Here is an 18,137-nt window from a genome sequence, read left to right on the forward strand (position 1 = left end):
AGCTTCGGGCGCCATTTGCAGTGTCTGAAGCAATCATGGTCTTCGGTGTTGTGAAACCAAAGACTTTATTTAAACACAATTTATAGAGCTTCTGACCCCGGAGAAAGCCCCCACCCTGCCTGGCAGCACGTTAAGCCCCAAACCCAACCGACCCATCAACCAGATGATCACGCGCTGACCACACATGAGGCTGTCCAGTGAGTTCCTTGATCATGAGCTGGCCAGGTGGTTGCAGCTCCCGCCTCTCCTGCTCAGCCCCCCATCTGCCGAGGGAACATTCTTTGCTACTGACCTTAGGCTGACCTCCACAGGTGGTGACTTGTGTCTGGGGCCAGGGCACTGCTCTTCCCTAGACCCTCTCCTGGGAAAGCACTGCAGGAGCAAGCACACCCTGGAGAACAACCTTGTCCATGTTCCTGGGACCAATGACAGGGTCCCTTCTGTGTGAGAACGTGACATGCCAGCAGCAGGGCCATGGCTGCTGTTCGTACTCTGAGGTCCTTTCTGCCTGAGTAGCTGATAGCCCCAAATTCTGACTCTGAGGACACTTATTGCCCTGGATAGGCCAGAGGGGTCTCTTAGCTCCCACAGGCTGTTGTGATGTCACCTCAGTGTCCGGTGGTGACAAGGCAGAAAAGGCCCATGGTTTGGATGTTGGTTGTGTTGGCCTTTCTGCCTCAGGACCTGGTAGGCCAGCAGCAGGTAAATGGCCTGGATGTTTGTTAGTGAGGTCACTGCTGTGCCAGTCCCTGATAGGCTAGCAGCAGGGACATGGCCTGGATATTGGTAGTGAGGTCACTGCTGGGCCAGTCCTTGATAGCCCAAAAGCAGGGATGTGGCTCTGAGGGTGACTGTGAGGTCACATCCTTCTCTGTAGACTTGACGTCATCAAGAGGCTCTGGGTTGCTGAGGTTTCTTGTGACGTCACCTCTGTCCCTGCTGCTGATAGGCCAGAGCCAGCTGAAGGTTCCAGGGCACATTGTGAGGTCACTGCTGCCCCGTGCAGGATTGGCCAGCAGCAGAGCCAGCCCCAGCCAAGGGCCTATGAGGTCCCCTCAGTGTGAGCAGCTGATCAGAGGACAGGGCTGTGACATGGGCTGTGAGGACGCGTCTGTCTGTGTAGAAGACAGGCTGGAAACACTCTGGCCATGCAGGGCTGTCCCCAGAGCAAGTCCTGGAGATGGAGATGGAGAAGGAGCAGCAGGTGAACGGCTGTTCCTCATCCATGGACGGGATCCCTGGAGTGCAGGAGTGCACGAGGGAGGTGAGCGGTGGGGCTGGAGGGAGAGGTGGGCGGCAGCAGGGATGGGACCTGCACAGAGAGCATGAGAATGGTAGGGAAGGAGACCTGGGCCAAGATAGCCAGGCTGGAGCTTCTCCAGTGAGGGAACACCTATTCCTGGCCATGGGCATTTCCTCTCACACAAAGCAGCCCAACGGGCACTCTCTCCTGTGCCTGACGCTGGTTCAGGAAGAACAAGGTGCCACTGAAGATGTCCATGGGCCTTGACAGCCTTTGATGCAGCCACCCAGAGGTCCTTATTAGCCCATTGCCTGTTCATGTCATGTGATGGGATGAAGAGGAGTTCAGGGGAGGAGAACTAGAAGGGTTTGAGAGTGCAGAGCCTGGAGCAGAGACGAGGCAGGGCCAGGGTGCCTCCCATTTATGCAGCACCCTAGATGTAGACGGGATAGGCTTTCCCTACAGCCAGTGCTGGAATGTCTGTGTTTGGGTACAGGACAGAAACGCAGGATGTCCTGGGGCACTTATCCAGGCAATCACTCCAAGGGGATGTGGTTTTCCTGTAGGTCCCCTGATGTATCTGCTAGAGACGTGTGGTTGTGCTGGACACCCCTGGCATCTTACAAGGCCCTGCCAGCACTTTTCTGTGCCATCAAATCAAGGGTCTGCACTGAATTACAGGAGCTGCTGGTTAATCCTGGAATCTTCCCATGCCTCAGCTTCCCCATGCTCTCATTGTAATTGGTATCTGGGGTCATTTCAGACAGCCAAGGCAATTCCCCACCTGGACCCCAGCTCATGCTCTAGGATGATGCATGTCTCCTAGTAGCTCCATCACTGGCACCTTGCTTGGACCCCCCTCAGACTCTTCCACTGACACCAGGTGTTTCTGTGGGAGCTACTGACTCTCACCCTGCATCTCCAGTGATTATAGTGGAGCGTTAACAAGGAGCTCGTGTGCGGATCGCTGTGCTCTGCTCACTTCAGTTTTGGCAAGGGAAATCCCACCATTTCTGTATTTGTGGAGTTTGCAGGAGGGATCTGAATACAACTTCAGATCCAGGCCTAGATGGGTACTGCCCAGATTGATATTTCTGAATCAGCACCTAAACCCTGTGTCAGTGAACTCCCCACTTGTTCACTCCTCAGTCTCCTGTCTAGTTAAGGGATGTGAAATGAGCCTTGCAGAGTGAGACATTTCCAATTTTGATAGATCTTCATTCTCTGATTAAATAAATTGCAATATTAGAATCTCTCTCTCTCCACTTGTTTGCGAAGGAGAGTAGCTGATTATTTTAGTTTATTGAAGTGCACTTTTCCCTGGAGGAGGGAGCACAAGGGACAGAGAAATTGGTGAGTTCAGCTGTTCCTCTGCTCCTGAGCGGGGCCAGGCTCCTGGGACGGAGGCAGCTCGTGGCAGCCTGGCAGCACTGCCCAGAGACAGCCGAGTGCAGGAGCAGCTCCTGTGCCAAGAGCAGCAGGGCTGCGGGCACTGCCTGCTGCTGTGGACAGGGGAGGAGAGAAGGCAGTGAGAGGGGAACAGCAGTGTGGAGCGGAAGGACAGCGGAGAACTGGTGGAGAAATCATCACTCCTTTGACACGGTGAGTCTCTGACTACAGGGCAATGCTACTGTGATTCCTGGAGGGGTCTTCTGACCCCAATCCATGCCATTACAGATCGGCATGGATTCTCTTGCTTTCTTCTGTGCAGAGAACGGGGAGATGCTGCAGAGCAGCGTTCCTGCCACTCCAACACAGGGACAGGACATGCTGCTCTCTTCTCCCAGGGATGGCTGCAGGGTGTGAAGCCGGGGTGTGCACAGTAGTGTCCTTGTGCTCCATGGTGCTGTGTGCCCAGGGCAGTGACTCTGCCACCTGTAAGTGTCAGTACTCAGCTGGCTCGGGGAGCTCCCCATGGTGCTGTTGGGAGAAGTTCTGGGTTAGAAGAGAAACCCCCAGCTTGAGCCTCCCATCAAGAGGATGCTGCATTTTCTGCCTTGGGGATATATCAGAGGTGACTTTTCATCAAGAACACCGAGGCAAGGAACATCTGATAGAGAAGGAATTGTCATGACTCTGTCCTCTCACTTTTATTCTCTTTGGGTGGGGGTGAAACAGGCATGGATTTGTCAGGTTTATACACAGGTTGGAGGCTCATAAACGGTGACACTGAGAGAGGAGCAGTAGTGGGACGACCTGAGCAAATGCCTTCACCCACCCCTCAGCCTACAGACAGAGCCAGCATCCCTTTTCCAGCCTCAGCAAGGTTTGTCTCACCCGCAAACACGGAGGTGCCCTGGGCAGGATCCTGGCTCCAGGAGGTGCCTGCAGGGCAGAACTGAGGACCCAGCGGGTGGGATGGGGTCTGGGAGAGTCTCTGGCCGTGTGAGGGCAGACACGCAGATGGAGGAACAGCTCCCACAGGGGATGGCTCCCCAGGCAGCAAGGTCATGGCCAGAGGGTTTGAGGAATCTGCCATTTCCAGGACCTCCTCCCCTCTCCCTACCAGCACAACCCTCTGCTCTGCAAGCTGAAGCATCCAGACCACATTTCCTTGGCAGATGGACATGAAGGAGACACCCCTGAGAGCTCCCTTCACCCAGGCCTGCCTGGCCCTAGCTCTCTTGGAACAAATCAGGGTGTTGCTCTGTGTTTCACCATGTGCTTCCCTTGGACTCTCTGGGCAGGGGGTTTCTGCTGCAGTCCAGACACCGACCCTGTGGGTCCTGCCATGCAGATGTGTCCTTGAGTGTGAGGTACCCAATGCCCCTCTGCCCTGTGGCGCTTGGAGCCATGTACAGTGCGGGTGTGGGAATGAGCCAACTCTCCCTTCAGGACACACCATCCTTAAGACATTAGACCTTTACTCTTTATTTTTGTTGGTTGGGCTGCGACCTGCCTCTCCAGAGGGGCACAGCTCCCCCATTATGGGTGAGTCTTATGAAGGGCTCCATGGAGAAGCTCTCTAGGTACTGAGGCCACAGCACTGCTGCTGGGCAGGTGCATGGGAACAGCTGGAATAAGTCCAATGGGCTTCAGGCTTGAAGAGGAGGGCTGAGACCTCTCTCAGGAACTCTCAGATAGGGCGCTGGGTTGGGCGATCAGTACTTTGAACCTGGATTCCTCTGCACTCCATGGAGTGATTTCTTTCTATGGTAAAATCAGGGAAATTGTCCTCTATATCAAAGGTGCGAACACAGGGCAGCTGGGAAGAGGTCAGCTCTTCTCATTCTGCATTAATGCTATAGTGATCCCGTTTGCCCCTCTATAACCACAGCCATTTACTCAGAGTGCAGAAGCAGTGCTGAGGATTTCTGTCTCCTCATGGCAAACCCACCCAGCACCAACCACAGCTCAAGACATGGACCTCAATGACAGTTTGACTGAGATGGGAGTTAATAAAATTCGTGTGTTAGAAGAGGGTTTATGGGAAAGAATTGCACACGGAAATCTGTTCTAATTTCTCCACAACTCTTTTTACTCGGACAGTCCTGCAGTGGCCTGAAGGAGCTAATGACCAACAGCAGCTCATTCAACGAGTTCCTCCTCCTGCCTTTCGCAGACACATGGGAGCTGCAGCTCTTGCACTTCTCGCTCTTCCTGGCCATCTACCTGGCTGCCCTCCTGGCCAACGGCCTCATCATCACAGCCGTAGCCTGCGACCACCATCTCCACACCCCCATGTACTTCTTCCTCCTCAACCTCTCTCTCCTCGACCTTGGCTCCATCTCCACAACTGTTCCCAAAGCCATGCACAATTCCCTGTGGAACACCAGGGCCATTTCCTATTTGGAATGTGCTGCCCAGATATTTTTCTTCTTCTTCTTGTTTGGAGGAGAGTTTTTTCTCCTCACAGTCATGGCCTATGACCGCTACGTTGCCATCTGCAGACCCCTGCACTATGGGACCCTCCTGGACAGCAGAGCTTGTGTCAAAATGGCCGCAACTGCCTGGGCCAGTGGTTTCCTCAATGCTCTCCTGCAAACTGGGAACACATTTTCCCTACCACTCTGCCAAGGCAATGTGGTGGAGCAGTTCTTCTGTGAGATCCCCCACATCCTCAAGCTCTCCTGCTCACACTCCTACCTCAGGGAAGTAGGGCTTCTTGTTGTTAGTACCTGTTTAGTCTTTGGGTGTTTTGTTTTCATTGTGGTGTCCTACGTGCAGATCTTCAGAGCTGTGCTGAGGATCCCGTCAGAGCAGGGCCAGCACAAAGCCTTTTCCATGTGCCTACCGCACCTGGCTGTGGTCTCCTTGTTTGTCATTACTGTATTTTTTGCCTACCTGAAGCCCCCCTCCATCTCCTCCCCACTTCTAGATATGGTTGTGTCTATTCTGTACTCGGTGGTGCCTCCAGCCCTGAACCCCCTCATCTACAGCATGAGGAACAAGGAGCTCAAGGAGGCACTGAGGAAACTCATCCAGTGGGTACAAGGTCAGTGCTAACAACTGTTTCATTCACTCACCAGGGTATCTGGCATCAAGGCTGTATTTTATCCATTTCTTTTGTTTTTACTTCTCTTTTACATCCATCTTAAAATAATAAATAATAAAATAAAATACCTAGTTTTTGTCACGACTACACAGGAATCTCTTATTTAACACATAGAAGATGATAAAGCAGGAAGCCAGGCTTCCCCCTTCACTAGCAGACACGAGGGATTCTCTGAGCCGCTTCTTTAAGCTCCCTTGGATGTGCCCAGTGCAGGGAGGAGAGTTTCCCTCTGCAGCGTCTTTTCCAGCACTGACACCAAGGGACCTCTGGGGTTCAGAGTCACGGTGGGACAAGGGCAGGTGGGCTGAGACCAGGGGTCCAGTGTTGTTTAGGAGATCTCAGCTCTCGTGCCTATGGTTAGAGTGTGATCTCAAATCTCTCTAATATGACAGAAATGGCAACCAAGCGTGACCACAGGTTTCCATGGTTCCATGCAAAGCTCCAACACACAAAACTAAACATGAGTGAATTGAAGGAAAGTCTAGAGGCAGCCTTCCCATGGCAGTTCATCTTTCCTGAAGACACATTCCAGGAGGGCTGCAGGACTTTCTCTATTTAGAGTTGGCCTCCTCATTTCTGTGCTGTCCTTCCATGCTTTATTCTGCAGATATGTCCCAGAAACTGTCATAACCTGGTAGAGAGAGGCTTGTTTTTCCTCATACCCTGGAAGAACAGGCAGGACAAGTCCTTGGGCTCCCTTAAGCCACAGCTGGATTCCAGAATAACATGTCCATAATAAAAGGGGATCTGCCCTATGACGGTCCTGAATCAAGCCTCTCTTTAGAAACTGGAATCAAAAAATATGCCCAAGAGTGTGCAACCACAAATGGGCCTGCTCTTCTGCTTGTGAACTCCATGAGATCCAGGGGATGACCTCAGCATTCCAGGGTGATCTGTTACCCTCAATCTAGGGTTCATCTCTCAGTGACCACTGCAGACAGGCAATGGTCTCTGCACTGCCTGTGCCAGGCTGCCCCACACGTGACTGTGCTGATGAGAGAACCCCCAGGGGATCTCCAGGCACAGGGTTTGCCTGGGAGTGGGCACTGAGTGCAGCTTTAACGAAACAGGGATGACTCACAGTGCAGGGACCAGAAGGTACAGCACTAAACCCAGGTGCACATGGGGAAAGGAGGGCTCTGCAATCCCCAGAGAGGCAGTGGGGACCCAGGAGGCCCAGGGAAGGGGCAGTGGAGGGCGATTCCTGCACCCACAGTGAAACACCACAGCCTGGAGCTAGTGGCCACCCAAAGACATCTCCTGCCATTGCAATATTGTGGGGGCACTCTGAGTACCGTCAGACCTCAGCCACCAGGACCAGCGGCCACAAGGGCACATTGATGGCTCATGGTTAATTTGTTGCCAACCACGATTCCCAGGTCCCTTTTTGCGGAGCTGCTCTCCAACAGGTCAACCCCCAGCCTGTCCTGGGCCATGGGGTTATTCCTCCCTAGCTGTTAGACCCGTGTTGAACTTCATGAGGTTCCTCTACACCCAACTCTCCAGGCTGCCCAGATCCCTCTCAAAGCCTGCACAGACCTCTGGGCTATCAGCCATTCTTCCCAATTTTCTATCCTCAGAAAACTTGCTGAGAGTGCACTCTGTCCCTTCAGGTCACTGATTAATAAACTGAACAGGTTTTGACTGACTCCTGATACCAATAGTTGCAGGTCTCCAACTGGGCTCTGCACCACTGATCACAACCCTAAAGCCTAGAACCAGCTGCTCACATGGAGGTGACCTCACAGGTGCAAACCCACCACATCCCTGCTGCTGCCTGTGGCCTTCAGAGACAGCAGCTTCCTCAAAGCCCTTCCCCACACAGGAACCACTGCTGCCCTCTCAGCTCCTCTCACCACAGAGACCCCCCACCCACCGCCCACGCCTGCCTGCCTGCTGCCGGCCAATCAGGCACTCACAAAGACATGACGTCACAGCGCCGTCCCGCCCAGCTCTCTGGCCCTGCCCTCCAGGGCAGCAATGGCCTCCCCAGCCCTTCCCCGCCAGGAGCCCAGCCCGGGCTCAGCAGCTGCTCCGCGGAGATGATCTCAGCAGCGCAGAGCCCCGCAGGGCCCAGCTGCTGCCCAATGAGGCGCTGCGGGAGCGGTGACCTCACAGTCACCAGGCAGAGCCAGCCCTGCTGCTGCCCAATCAGCTCTGCCCGCAGCGGGGACCTCCCAAGCAGCAGCCACGCCCTCTCCCTGCAGCTGGCCTATCAGGGGCTGCGGCAGCAGTGACCTCCTCATGCCCAGCGCAGCCATTGGCTGTGAGGCCCCGCGGGGCTCCTGGCTGTGCTGGGGGCTGTGTGGGAATGGGGCAGGGAGGAGAGACCAGCTGGAGTGGAGGGATGTTCTTCCTTTTCCAACATGCCTCCACTCCTCGGCCAGATGAAAGGGGCTCCCAGCGCGGCCCTGCTGCCTCTTGTCCCCACTCCATGCCATAGAGCTGCTGCAAAGAGCAGCCATGGGGTGTGTGGGAGCAGCGCTCAGGAGCAACAAGGACCCACCGGAAAATGAGGGTCTTCACCCATGTCACCAGGGAGACTTCCCTGTGGTGGGACTCATCCCAGTGTGTCCTCTGGGGCTCAGCAGGTCACTGCCATGGAGGTGGACGATGCAGGGGGAGAACAGAGACGTTTGTCTCCTGGAAGCAGTCACCTCCCACCAGTGATGTTATTTTCCAAAACTGCTCTTCCTCGTCTTGGACCTTAAGTACTCCTCGTACTTTTCAGTGTACTTTTCCCTGGGACTTGGGATCCTCTTCTGGAGGTCTGCACAGCCCTGGAACCCTGGATCTTGGTGGACTAGATGATCTCTAGAGGCCCCTTCCAACCTCAAGCATTCTGTGATCTCCTGCATTTTTGACCCTGGACATCTCAGGACATGGCCACACACTGCAGTGCTGCTGCCTGGGCTTGGTGCAAAACCTGTAAGTTGGTGCAGTGCTGCAGGATCTGCATTTTGATTCAACCAGCATTTTGTGAGATGACCACCTCCCTGCTCTGCAGCTGATGAAGTTGAAGAACATCCCCACAACTTCCCTTTGTGCTCTTCCTCATCTCTGCAGAATCCTGGAGACAATCTTACAGAACAGAAGACCCATCCATCTGGAATTCTGTCAGAAATGTGACTTTCCAAGTCACTGCTAAAGGAAGGACTTCTTTGGGTTGCTCGTTTAAGTCTGTGGCACCTCATTCATCACGCTGTGAGCCCTGCTCTGCATCCTGGGGCCTTGGCCCTTTCTCTCCAATCTCCTGTGTGTCTACTCAAGGTCTTCACCATTCCCCAAGGCCATGGGAAACGTCGATTTAGGGAGTACATGTGAAGCTCTGACACTTTGTGGAGCTGAAGGTGTAATGGAGACTTTGTCCCCATGTGTCCTCCTGCTCCGAAACCTGAGGATCCAGATCTCTGGGAAGAGCCAACAGGAGAGCTCAGGTCCCTTGGAGCCAGGTATTTTCAGTCATAGGATCCCTCTACAGACTCCAGTGAATAATGTCACCCGCAGAAGGGTGTTTTATGGGAGCTCACAAGGATCCTCAGTGAACGGGGCTCTGGGCCAAAGGACAAATTGTATTTACCACACACAAACTAAACAACAGGCATGTGCAGTAGTACTGTTTCAGCTCTCCAAAATATGCCTGCAAGCTTTTATTTGCTCCCATTTTAGATTTCTCCTGGAGTAACAGAGCACACGGGCAGCTGCCAACCTGTCACCAAAGACTGAGAGAGGCCTTTGGAGAGGGCTCGTCACTGTGGGGCAGGCAGAAGATGGGCACATGGAGCAGCACCGTGGCCCAGCGTGAAGCTTGGCCTTGCAGAGTGCCATGCAGAGCATGCGCTGCTGCTGTTCTTCCCTCCACTTCCCGCCTGCTTCCTGGCAGCTCCGCGCAGTCAGACAGGGCCTTTGCCAGCCTGACTGCTCAGCTCTGTACCTTTGCGATGACCCGATCAACATCTTCAAAGCCCTGGGGGTCAGACAGCAAAGGCCGCCTGTCCTTTTGTGGGGACGAAGTCAGAGTCCGCTTGCATTGCCTCCCTGCGTGCGGCTCCCGCTTGTCCACCCGCGGGAAGCAGGAGGCACAGGATGGAGAGGGTTGTGTTGCTACAAGCAGCCCCTGAGGCATGGAAAGCCCCAGCCCCATGTCGAAGGGAAGCTCATGGTCGAGCACAACCCAGCTACACGTGGTCCAAAGAGGCTCTCTGATCCTTCACACAGAGCTCCCAGGGTCCTTACAGACCTTGGAGCATCCCAGTTGTGCTTTGTGTTTGAGAAAATCCCCACAGCCAGCAAGAAGCAGGCCCTGGCCAGAGGAGGTCAGGCCTAGCTGGCTTGAACCCCCATGCTTGTGCTCTCCATGCAGCTTCCATCCCTGCTGTCAGGCTCCCCCTCCAGCCCCAGGACTCACTTTCCTTGTGCACTTGCTCCTGGCAGGACGCCCATTGCTGGGCTGGGAGCAGGCATTCGCCTGCCTCCTTCTCCATCTCTAGGGCACTTGCTCCCCTGGGGACTTGCTGCTCTGGTGACCAACGCGAGCCGCTCCTTCTGCTGGAGCTGCTGTCCTCAGAGTGTGACCCCGAGGTTGGTGCTCTGGCCCTACACAGCCTTGGTTGCCATGGGCATCGCCCCATCACAATGGCCTTGGGGACATGATGCCACCCCCATCACAAAGCCCTGGCCGTTGCCATAGAGACTCCCAGGGGTATGTCCTGGTGGTGGCCAAGGGCACCCACATCTCATCTCAGTGCCTTAGTGGTCAGCAAGGAGAGGCCTTTTGGGTCCCTGTGCCATAGTTTGGCCATCCTCACGGGTATTTATTTGGGAGAGCATAGCCAGTGGGGTCACATGTGTGTTCTATCGCTCTTTTTGGGGTCACATGTATGTTCTATCGCTCTTTTTGGCACAGTGGACACCATGCCTCTATACCGGATCCCATTTGGGCTCTCCAGTTCTGCAAGGAAACAAACAAATGGGAGGGAGTTCAGCACAGGGACAACAAGTTGGTCAGGGGCTGGAGCATGGGGCAGGTAAGGAGAAGCTGGAAGAGGGATATTTGTTCAGTCTAGACCAGAGAAGGCCAGGAGAGATCTTCATGTTGCGCACAAATACCTTGTAGAGGGCACAGAGCAGCAGGATTTTCTTGGAAGGCCACAGGAATTGCTTGAGAGGCAGCAGCGAGAAGATGGACAATGGGAAATTTGCAGTGTATGAAGGATTCACAGACTTTGGTGCTGTGAAACCGAAAATCTTTATACACAACTTATAGAGCTCCTGACCCCAGAGACAGCCGCCGCTCTGCCCAGCAGGACACGAAGCTCCCCACAGGAGCGAGGTGGGAAGTTCTGTGTGGGAAGATCATCCTCTACCAGGACAGGCTCCTTCTCCTGCTGGGAAGGTGCTACATGGCTCAGGTCTGCTCACGGGTCTAACTGTGAGTGTATTGCAGAGGGCACTTTTCAAAAGGAAAGGCAGGGCAGGCATTTCCTGAAAGAGTAGTTTGACACATTCATTTACACCTGCAGCACAGCAGAAAAAACTGCTTTGGAGCCATGGGCAGGGGTCCCTGCTGCACATGACACATTCAACCCAGGCAGAGCAGAGTCGCAGAAAAGGGAGGTGAAATAAGGGAGAGAGAGGAAATATGGGTGTTTCCTTGAGAAACGGAAAGGATTTCTCTCCCCAAATCCATGGCCAATTGTGTGTGGAACAGCAGAGCTATTTCCTACTCAAGATGTGCCGCCCAGATTTTCCTGGTAGCATTTTTGTTTTCAGCAGAGTTTTCTCTCCTCACAGTCATGGCCTATGACCGCTATGTTGCCATCTGCAGACCCCTGCACTACGGAACCCTCCTGGACAGCAGAGCTTGTTTCAAAATGGCCGCAGCTGCCTGGGCATCTGATTTTCTCTATGCTCTCCTGCACACTGTGAACACATTTTCCCTACCCCTCTGCCAAGGCAATGTGGTGGAGCAGTTCTTCTGTGAGATCCCCCAGATCCTCAAGCTCTCCTGCTCATACTCCTACCTCAGGGAAATTGGGCTTATTGGGGTTACTGTCTCTTTGGGCTTTGGGTGTTTCATTTTCATTGTTGTGCCCTACGTGCAGATCTTCACTGCTGTGCTGAGGATCCCCTCTGAGCAGGGCTGGCAGAAAACCTTTTCCATGTGTCTCCCGCACCTGGTTTCCCTCTTGATCAGCACCACAGTTTTTGCCTACCTGAAGCCCCCCTCCATCTCCTCCCCAGCTCTGGATCTGGTGCTCTCTGTTCTGTACTCAGTGGTGCCTCCAATGATCAACCCCCTCATCTCTAGCATGAGGTACAAGAGTCTCAAGAATGCATTGAAGCAATTAGTACAGTCGGTGCTAGAAATAAGCTCCCCATCCTTCCTAACAAGGGGTTTCTAATGCGTTTCAGAGAGTTCTGTGCTTTGGGAATTCTCTCTGTGTTTATAATGGTTTTTTTTTTCTTTTTTTTAACATAAGGTTTTTAATTCATGCTACTTTGCCACAGGGTGAACCCACTCAGTCTAATTGCCACATATGCTGTAAATATGTCTGTCCTTGTGTCTCTGTGTCAGTCGTGGCTTCACTCAAATAAAAATGGATTTCCTCAGGACGATGCTTAAAGGTTGGCCTCGCCTTCCAAAGCTGGAGTCCATAATGTGCTCAAGGACTTTAACCTTCACAGAGTCTGTTGCTCTTCTGGGACTCTCCAGGGCCCCCTAGCAATGGTGTGTTAGGTAATGTGGGTTGGATTCAGTTTCCAGCTGTGGGTGCTCAGAGCTCCTGCAGGTGGTGAATGGTCAAGCCGTATCTGTCATATGACAGGGCTGGAGATGGATATGGTGCTTCCAGGAGAGCACAAGGCATCTCCAAGGGCACTGTGTTCCTGGGAGTGAATGGAGCTTCAGGAACTCAAGGGGAGCCACCCAAATGGAAGGGGCAAAAGCAATGAATGTGCAGGCTAGGGAGATCTCTGCAGTGCTGCAAGAGGCAGTGGGGACCCAGGAGGCCCAGGGAAGGGAGCCTGGAGAGTCACTGAGGTCACCTTCAGTGTCAGTGTTTGGCTGCCTGGGCAGCTCCTTCCTGCCGGCCTCGGTGCCTGTAGCCAGAGGACCAGCCGGCCCTGCCCAGCCTCCCTCCCAGCTCAGAGGCCAAGGACGGCTCTGCACCAACCCCAACGTGGTACAAGGCTGGGGCCAGCAGGGTTTGTGGGGGGACGGGACAGGGCAGTGCGGGCTGTCATGGGGACCATGTCAGAGGGACATTTCCCCGGGGCTGAGCACCCTGGCCTGGGTGCTGTCTGCACAGTGGAGCCAGGGAGCTGTGTGCGGGTGCAGGGATGGGCACACATGGAAGCCCCCATGTTCCGCCTGGGAGAAGGGAACCTGCCAGGAGCTCTCCCAGCCCTGCCCCACCAGCACCAGTGATGACCAGCCCTGCTGCTGCACCCACAGTTTCTTGGTGCTGAACCCAACCACGTCCCCAAGCTGTTCCCTACAGCTGGCTGCAGGGACACCCATGGGACCTGGCCATTCCTGCTCCTCACAAGCTGCTTGTCCAAGGCAATGTTGGAAGAACAGGCCTGGCACCATCCTCTTGGCCCTGCACTGCCTGTGACTGTCACAAGTGAACAGTCCCCTCCAGAGAATGGTTCCTGGGACAGGCACTTGGGAACAAACAACTGGCAGTGTTGATGGGAGTCCATCTGGGACATGCCCTCTGGGTGGACAAGGAGGCCTCAGGCTCCCTCAGCCTTTTGGGGAGGAGTTGTCCACTGGGAGGAGTGTGGGGAGGAAGGACGTGAGTCCTCCTGTGGTTTGCGAGGTGAAGGTGCTGGCATGTGGTGGAGACCAGGGCACTACAAGCTTGAACTCAGGCCCTAGCCCGCGTGTTCCCCTTCACACTAAGGGGCATCACGAAATTTGCTGGGAGTGCACTCTGTTCCTTCTTCCAGGTTACTGACGGAGAAGTTGAACAGGATTGGACCCAATACTACTCTCTGGGGGACACAGCTGGCTCCAGGCCCCCAGTAGACTCTGTGCAAATGTCTGGGCACAAGTAGGAAAACCTGAGAGAACCTGGGGTCTTTTCCTAGCAACTACTAAAGAAAGGCAGTTTCCTCATAGCTCCTGCCCATGCAGATGTGCTAGAAATCCCAGCAAGTATCATGGCCTTGCAGGCCTACTTCAGTGTCCCTGTATCAAGTGTCCGAAATGAATTACAGTCACAGTTTACATTGTTAACATCTCCATGTGTCTCAGCTTCCTAGTGACTGTGGCTCTAACAGTAGTGAGCATCTAGTGCTATTTCAGATGGCCAAGGAAGATGCCCACCAGGCCCTGACCAGGCATTCTAGAAAGATGTGAGTATCACATTTGCTCTTTCAGAGCAATAGACACTAGCCTGTGCCTGGGACAACCCTGTCTCTTCAGATGTCACCTGGTGTCACCAGGCAATTGCCTCCCACCCGAACTGCCACAGGAAGGCGGCCTCTAGACTTTCTGTCAATTCACTAATGTTCAGTTTTGTGTGTTGGAGCTTTGCATGGAACCATGGAAACCCGTGCTGAGAATTGGTTGTCATTTCTGTCATATTAGAGAGATTTGAGATCACACTCTAACCATAGGCACGAGAGCTGAGATCTCCTAAACAACACTGGACCCCTGGTCTCAGCCCACCTGTCCTTGTCCCGCCGTGTGTTCATGTGTCCCTAGATCCAGACCATGACTTCAGGTATAAGCTATCATGGGCGGCTCTTGAAGCTCCTTTCCCTGTGCCTGCAAGGTCCCCAATGTGGTCATAGCCCACCATACAGGGGACAGTCCCAAGCAGATACTACTTGTCCATTCATCACTATCAGGAGCACCAAGCACTCACAAGTGAGAACTGAATCCAGGCCTTATTCCCTAACATATACCCCCAGGAGCTCATTGCCTTGGGCCCATGAAGAGCCCCAGAAAAGGAAACAAGCATCTTTCAGGTTGAAAGTCTTGGAGCAAATTCTTGGCACCAGCATTGGAAGAAGAGCCCAGTCCACAAGATGCACTGAAAACATAGCCTTTAATTAGGGGAATGACAGCTCTATCACAATGACAGACACATTTAAAGAAGACCTCTGGGTCAGAAAGACATGGTTAACACCTGTGGAGAAGTGGGATGAATTCAGAAACTTGTGCACAAAGCTCATTATTAAAGCAAGAATGCTGAAATCGCAGGAGTTGTCTCAGAGAAATTAGATAGTGCTTGAGTAGAAGGATGGGATTTCAGCTTATTGCTGCTGAAATATTACCAATTGAATCATTTTTTTCAGTGCATCCCTGAGTTCCTTGTTTCTCATGCTGTAGATGAGAGGGTTCAGTGATGGAGGCAGAACTGAGTACAGAACGGCCAGAACCAGATCCAGAGATGGGGAGGAGATGGAGGGAGGCTTCAGGTAGGCAAACAGGCCAGTGCTGAGAAACAGGGAGACCACGGCCAGGTGCGGAAGGCACATGGAAAAGGCTTTGTGCTGGCCCTGCTCAGAGGGGATCCTCAGCACAGCTCTGAAGATCTGCACATAGGACACCACAATGAAAATGAAACAACCAAAGACTAAGCAGACACTAACCACAATAAGCCCAATTTCCCTGAGGTAGGAATTTGAGCAGGAGAGCTTGAGGATCTGGGGAATGTCACAGAAGAACTGCTCCACCACATTGCCTTGGCAGAGGGGTAGGGAAAATGTGTTCCCAGTGTGCAGGAGAGCATAGAGAAAATCAGATGCCCAGGCAGCTGCGGCCATTTTGAAACAAGCTCTGCTGTCCAGGAGGGTTCAGTAGTGCAGGGGTCTGCAGATGGCAACATAGCGGTCATAGGCCATGACTGTGAGGAGAGAATACTCTGCTGAAATGAAAAAGGTAAAAGTTAAGACCTGTGCAGCACATCCCCAGTAGGAAATGGCCCTGGTGTCCTAGAAGGAATTGGCCATGAATTTGGGGACAGTGGTGGAGATGGATCCAAGGTCGAGGAGGGAGAGGTTGAGGAGGAAGAAGTACATGGGGGTGTGGAGGTGGTGGTCGCAGGCTACGGCTGTGATGATGAGGCCGTTGGCCAGGAGGGCAGCCAGGTAGATGGCCAGGAAGAGCGAGAAGTGCAAGAGCTGCAGCTCCCGTGTGTCTGCAAATGGCAGGAGGAGGAACTCGTTGAGGGAGCTGCTGTTGGACATTTGTTCCTTTGCAGCACAGGGGCAATATCTGAGGAAGAAAAGACATGGATGAGTTGGAGAAAACTTCTCTGAGCAAAACTTTCTCATATCTGTGCCCAAACACACACTCTTTGCCTCCCCCGCAATTTTAGCAGGACCATCCTTGAGCTCTATGACTTCAGCTCTTGGCCTTGATGCTGGGGGAGCAGAGCTGGCCTCTCCATCTGCCTTGGTCCCAATTGCCCTGTGCTCTCACCTTGAAGCTGTAGGACGCTTGCACTCATGTTACCCCTCAATTAAATGGCACCATGAAGAGCAGAGGATTCCTTTACATCATGTCCACCAGCACTCTTTTGGAGGGGATGTCAGGCAGGTTTCCGCCCTCCCCTTGGAGCCAGCAACACCCTGGGCTCCTGCCAGCTGCCAACATCCACCTCCCTGCAGCGATTCTGTGACCTCAGATTCCAGGAGGCTTCTCCCTGGGGCACCTAGACAGCACCTGCTGTAACGGGTGAGCTGAGCTCTTCTGGAGGGCAGCTTGCAGCCCAGACAGGCACCCAGGGAGATGGCAGGACGTCCTAAGGATGGGGTGTCCTGATGAGAGAGGTGGCTCATTCCAAGCTCCTCCAACCGCACTGCCCTGAGCCCCACAGCTTAGAGGGCACTTGGGCACCTCACAGTCCAGGACCCATCTGCATGGCAGGACCCACAGGGCCAGTGTCTGACCTGCATCAGAAACCCCCTGTCCAGAGAGTCCAAGGGAAGGAGAAGGGCAGCGTGGGCAGGTGGGATCATGGAGTAACACCATGATAGCTGTGCCAAGGGAGGCAGGGCCTGGCAGGGACAGAGGGGCACTCAGATGTGTCTCCTCTCCTGGACATCTGGCTGCTCTGGGACAACTCCTGCCCTGGCCCCCATGGCCTGGAGTGCAGAGGGCTGGGCTGGTGGGAAGGGGCGCTGCAGGAGGCACTTTCCTCTCACCATGATTCCATTGCCTGGAGCCGTCCCTGCAGGAGCTGCTTCTCTGTCCCCATGTCTCTGCCCTGTCCATATTCATAGACCCCATCGCACCCGCTGGGTGCTCAGCTCTGCCCTGTAGACACCTGCCAGGGGCAGGACCCTGCCCAGGGCACCTCTGTGTTTGCAGGTGCAAAAGAGCAGGTGAGACAAACCTTGCTGAGGCCGGGGAGGGGATGTTGGCTGTGTCTGCAGGCAGAGGGGTGGACGAGGGCAGCCGTGATCCCTCTGAGTGTGTGCCTGGGAGTCCCTGCTCTAAAGCACGACCAGCTCCAAACAGGAGAAGCTGGGAGAGCCACCCTGACAAATCCAATCAGCTGCTGAAGGCGCCAGGTTCAGAAGATCCCTCCAGGAACCGCAGCAGTGTAGCCCTGCAGCCAGAGACTTACCGTGTCAAGGGCTGGGGAGGTTTCTGCCTGCAGTGAGCTCAGCCGTCCTCCCATTCCCAACTGTCTTTCACTTAGGAGCGACTCATCCCAGCCTGGTGCCTGCGGGCAGTGCCCTGGGTCTTGGTGCTCCTTTATGAGGAGCTGCTCCTGGGCAGAGCTGTCTCTCTGCAGCGCCTGCCAGGTTGCCATGGGCTCCCGCAGTCCCAGGAGCCAGGCCCAGCTCAGGAGCAGGGACCCAGCTGCAGATGGGACATTTTCTGTCCCCTGTGCAGCCTCCAGGCATTTCTGGGGCTCCAGGGCTGACGGTTTCTGCAAGGCAGCAAGGTCATCCCTGGCAAAGGTCCACTGATGTAAAGAGAGTCCATGGAACAAATCCAGCATGTAGCTGGCCTCATCAGAGGATGGTTGTCTAGGAGAGTGGACATGTCCTGCTGTTGAAGCCTCTGCTTCCATCCCATAAGAACTCAGAACGCTGCCATCCAGAGGGACCTGGACAGACTGGACAACTGGGCGGTGAAACACCTCATGCAATTCAACAAGGCCAAGTGCAAGGTCCTGCACCTGGGGAGGAATAACCCCAGACACCAGTACAGGCTGGGGACCGAGCTTGTGGAGAGCAGCTCTGTGGAGAAAGACCTGGGTGTCATGGTGGACGACAAGTTGACCATGAGGCAGCAGTGTGCCCTCGTGGCCAAGAAGGCCAATGGAATCCTGGGCTGCATTAAGAAGAGCATCTCCAGCAGGTTGAGGGAGGTGATCCTGCCCCTCTACTCAGCCCTGGTGAGGCCGCATCTGGAGTATTGTGTCC

The 18,137-nt window shown here is 54.2% G+C and overlaps 1 protein-coding gene and 1 pseudogene across 1 annotated transcript in view; both read right to left on the reverse strand.

The window, feature by feature from the left end:
* LOC148592961 (uncharacterized) overlaps positions 1–18,137 on the reverse strand; it is a 375,952-nt gene that overhangs the window by 120,270 nt on the left and 237,545 nt on the right. The gene's annotated exons all lie outside the window — the stretch shown is intronic.
* Positions 15,009–16,207, reverse strand: LOC148592962 (olfactory receptor 14A16-like; annotated as a pseudogene).

The sequence above is a fragment of the Tinamus guttatus genome, unplaced genomic scaffold, assembly GCF_059628265.1.
Source record: "Tinamus guttatus ecotype Peru unplaced genomic scaffold, ASM5962826v1 Tinamus_guttatus_pri_ptg000474l, whole genome shotgun sequence".
NCBI classification, from domain to species: Eukaryota; Metazoa; Chordata; class Aves; order Tinamiformes; family Tinamidae; genus Tinamus; species Tinamus guttatus.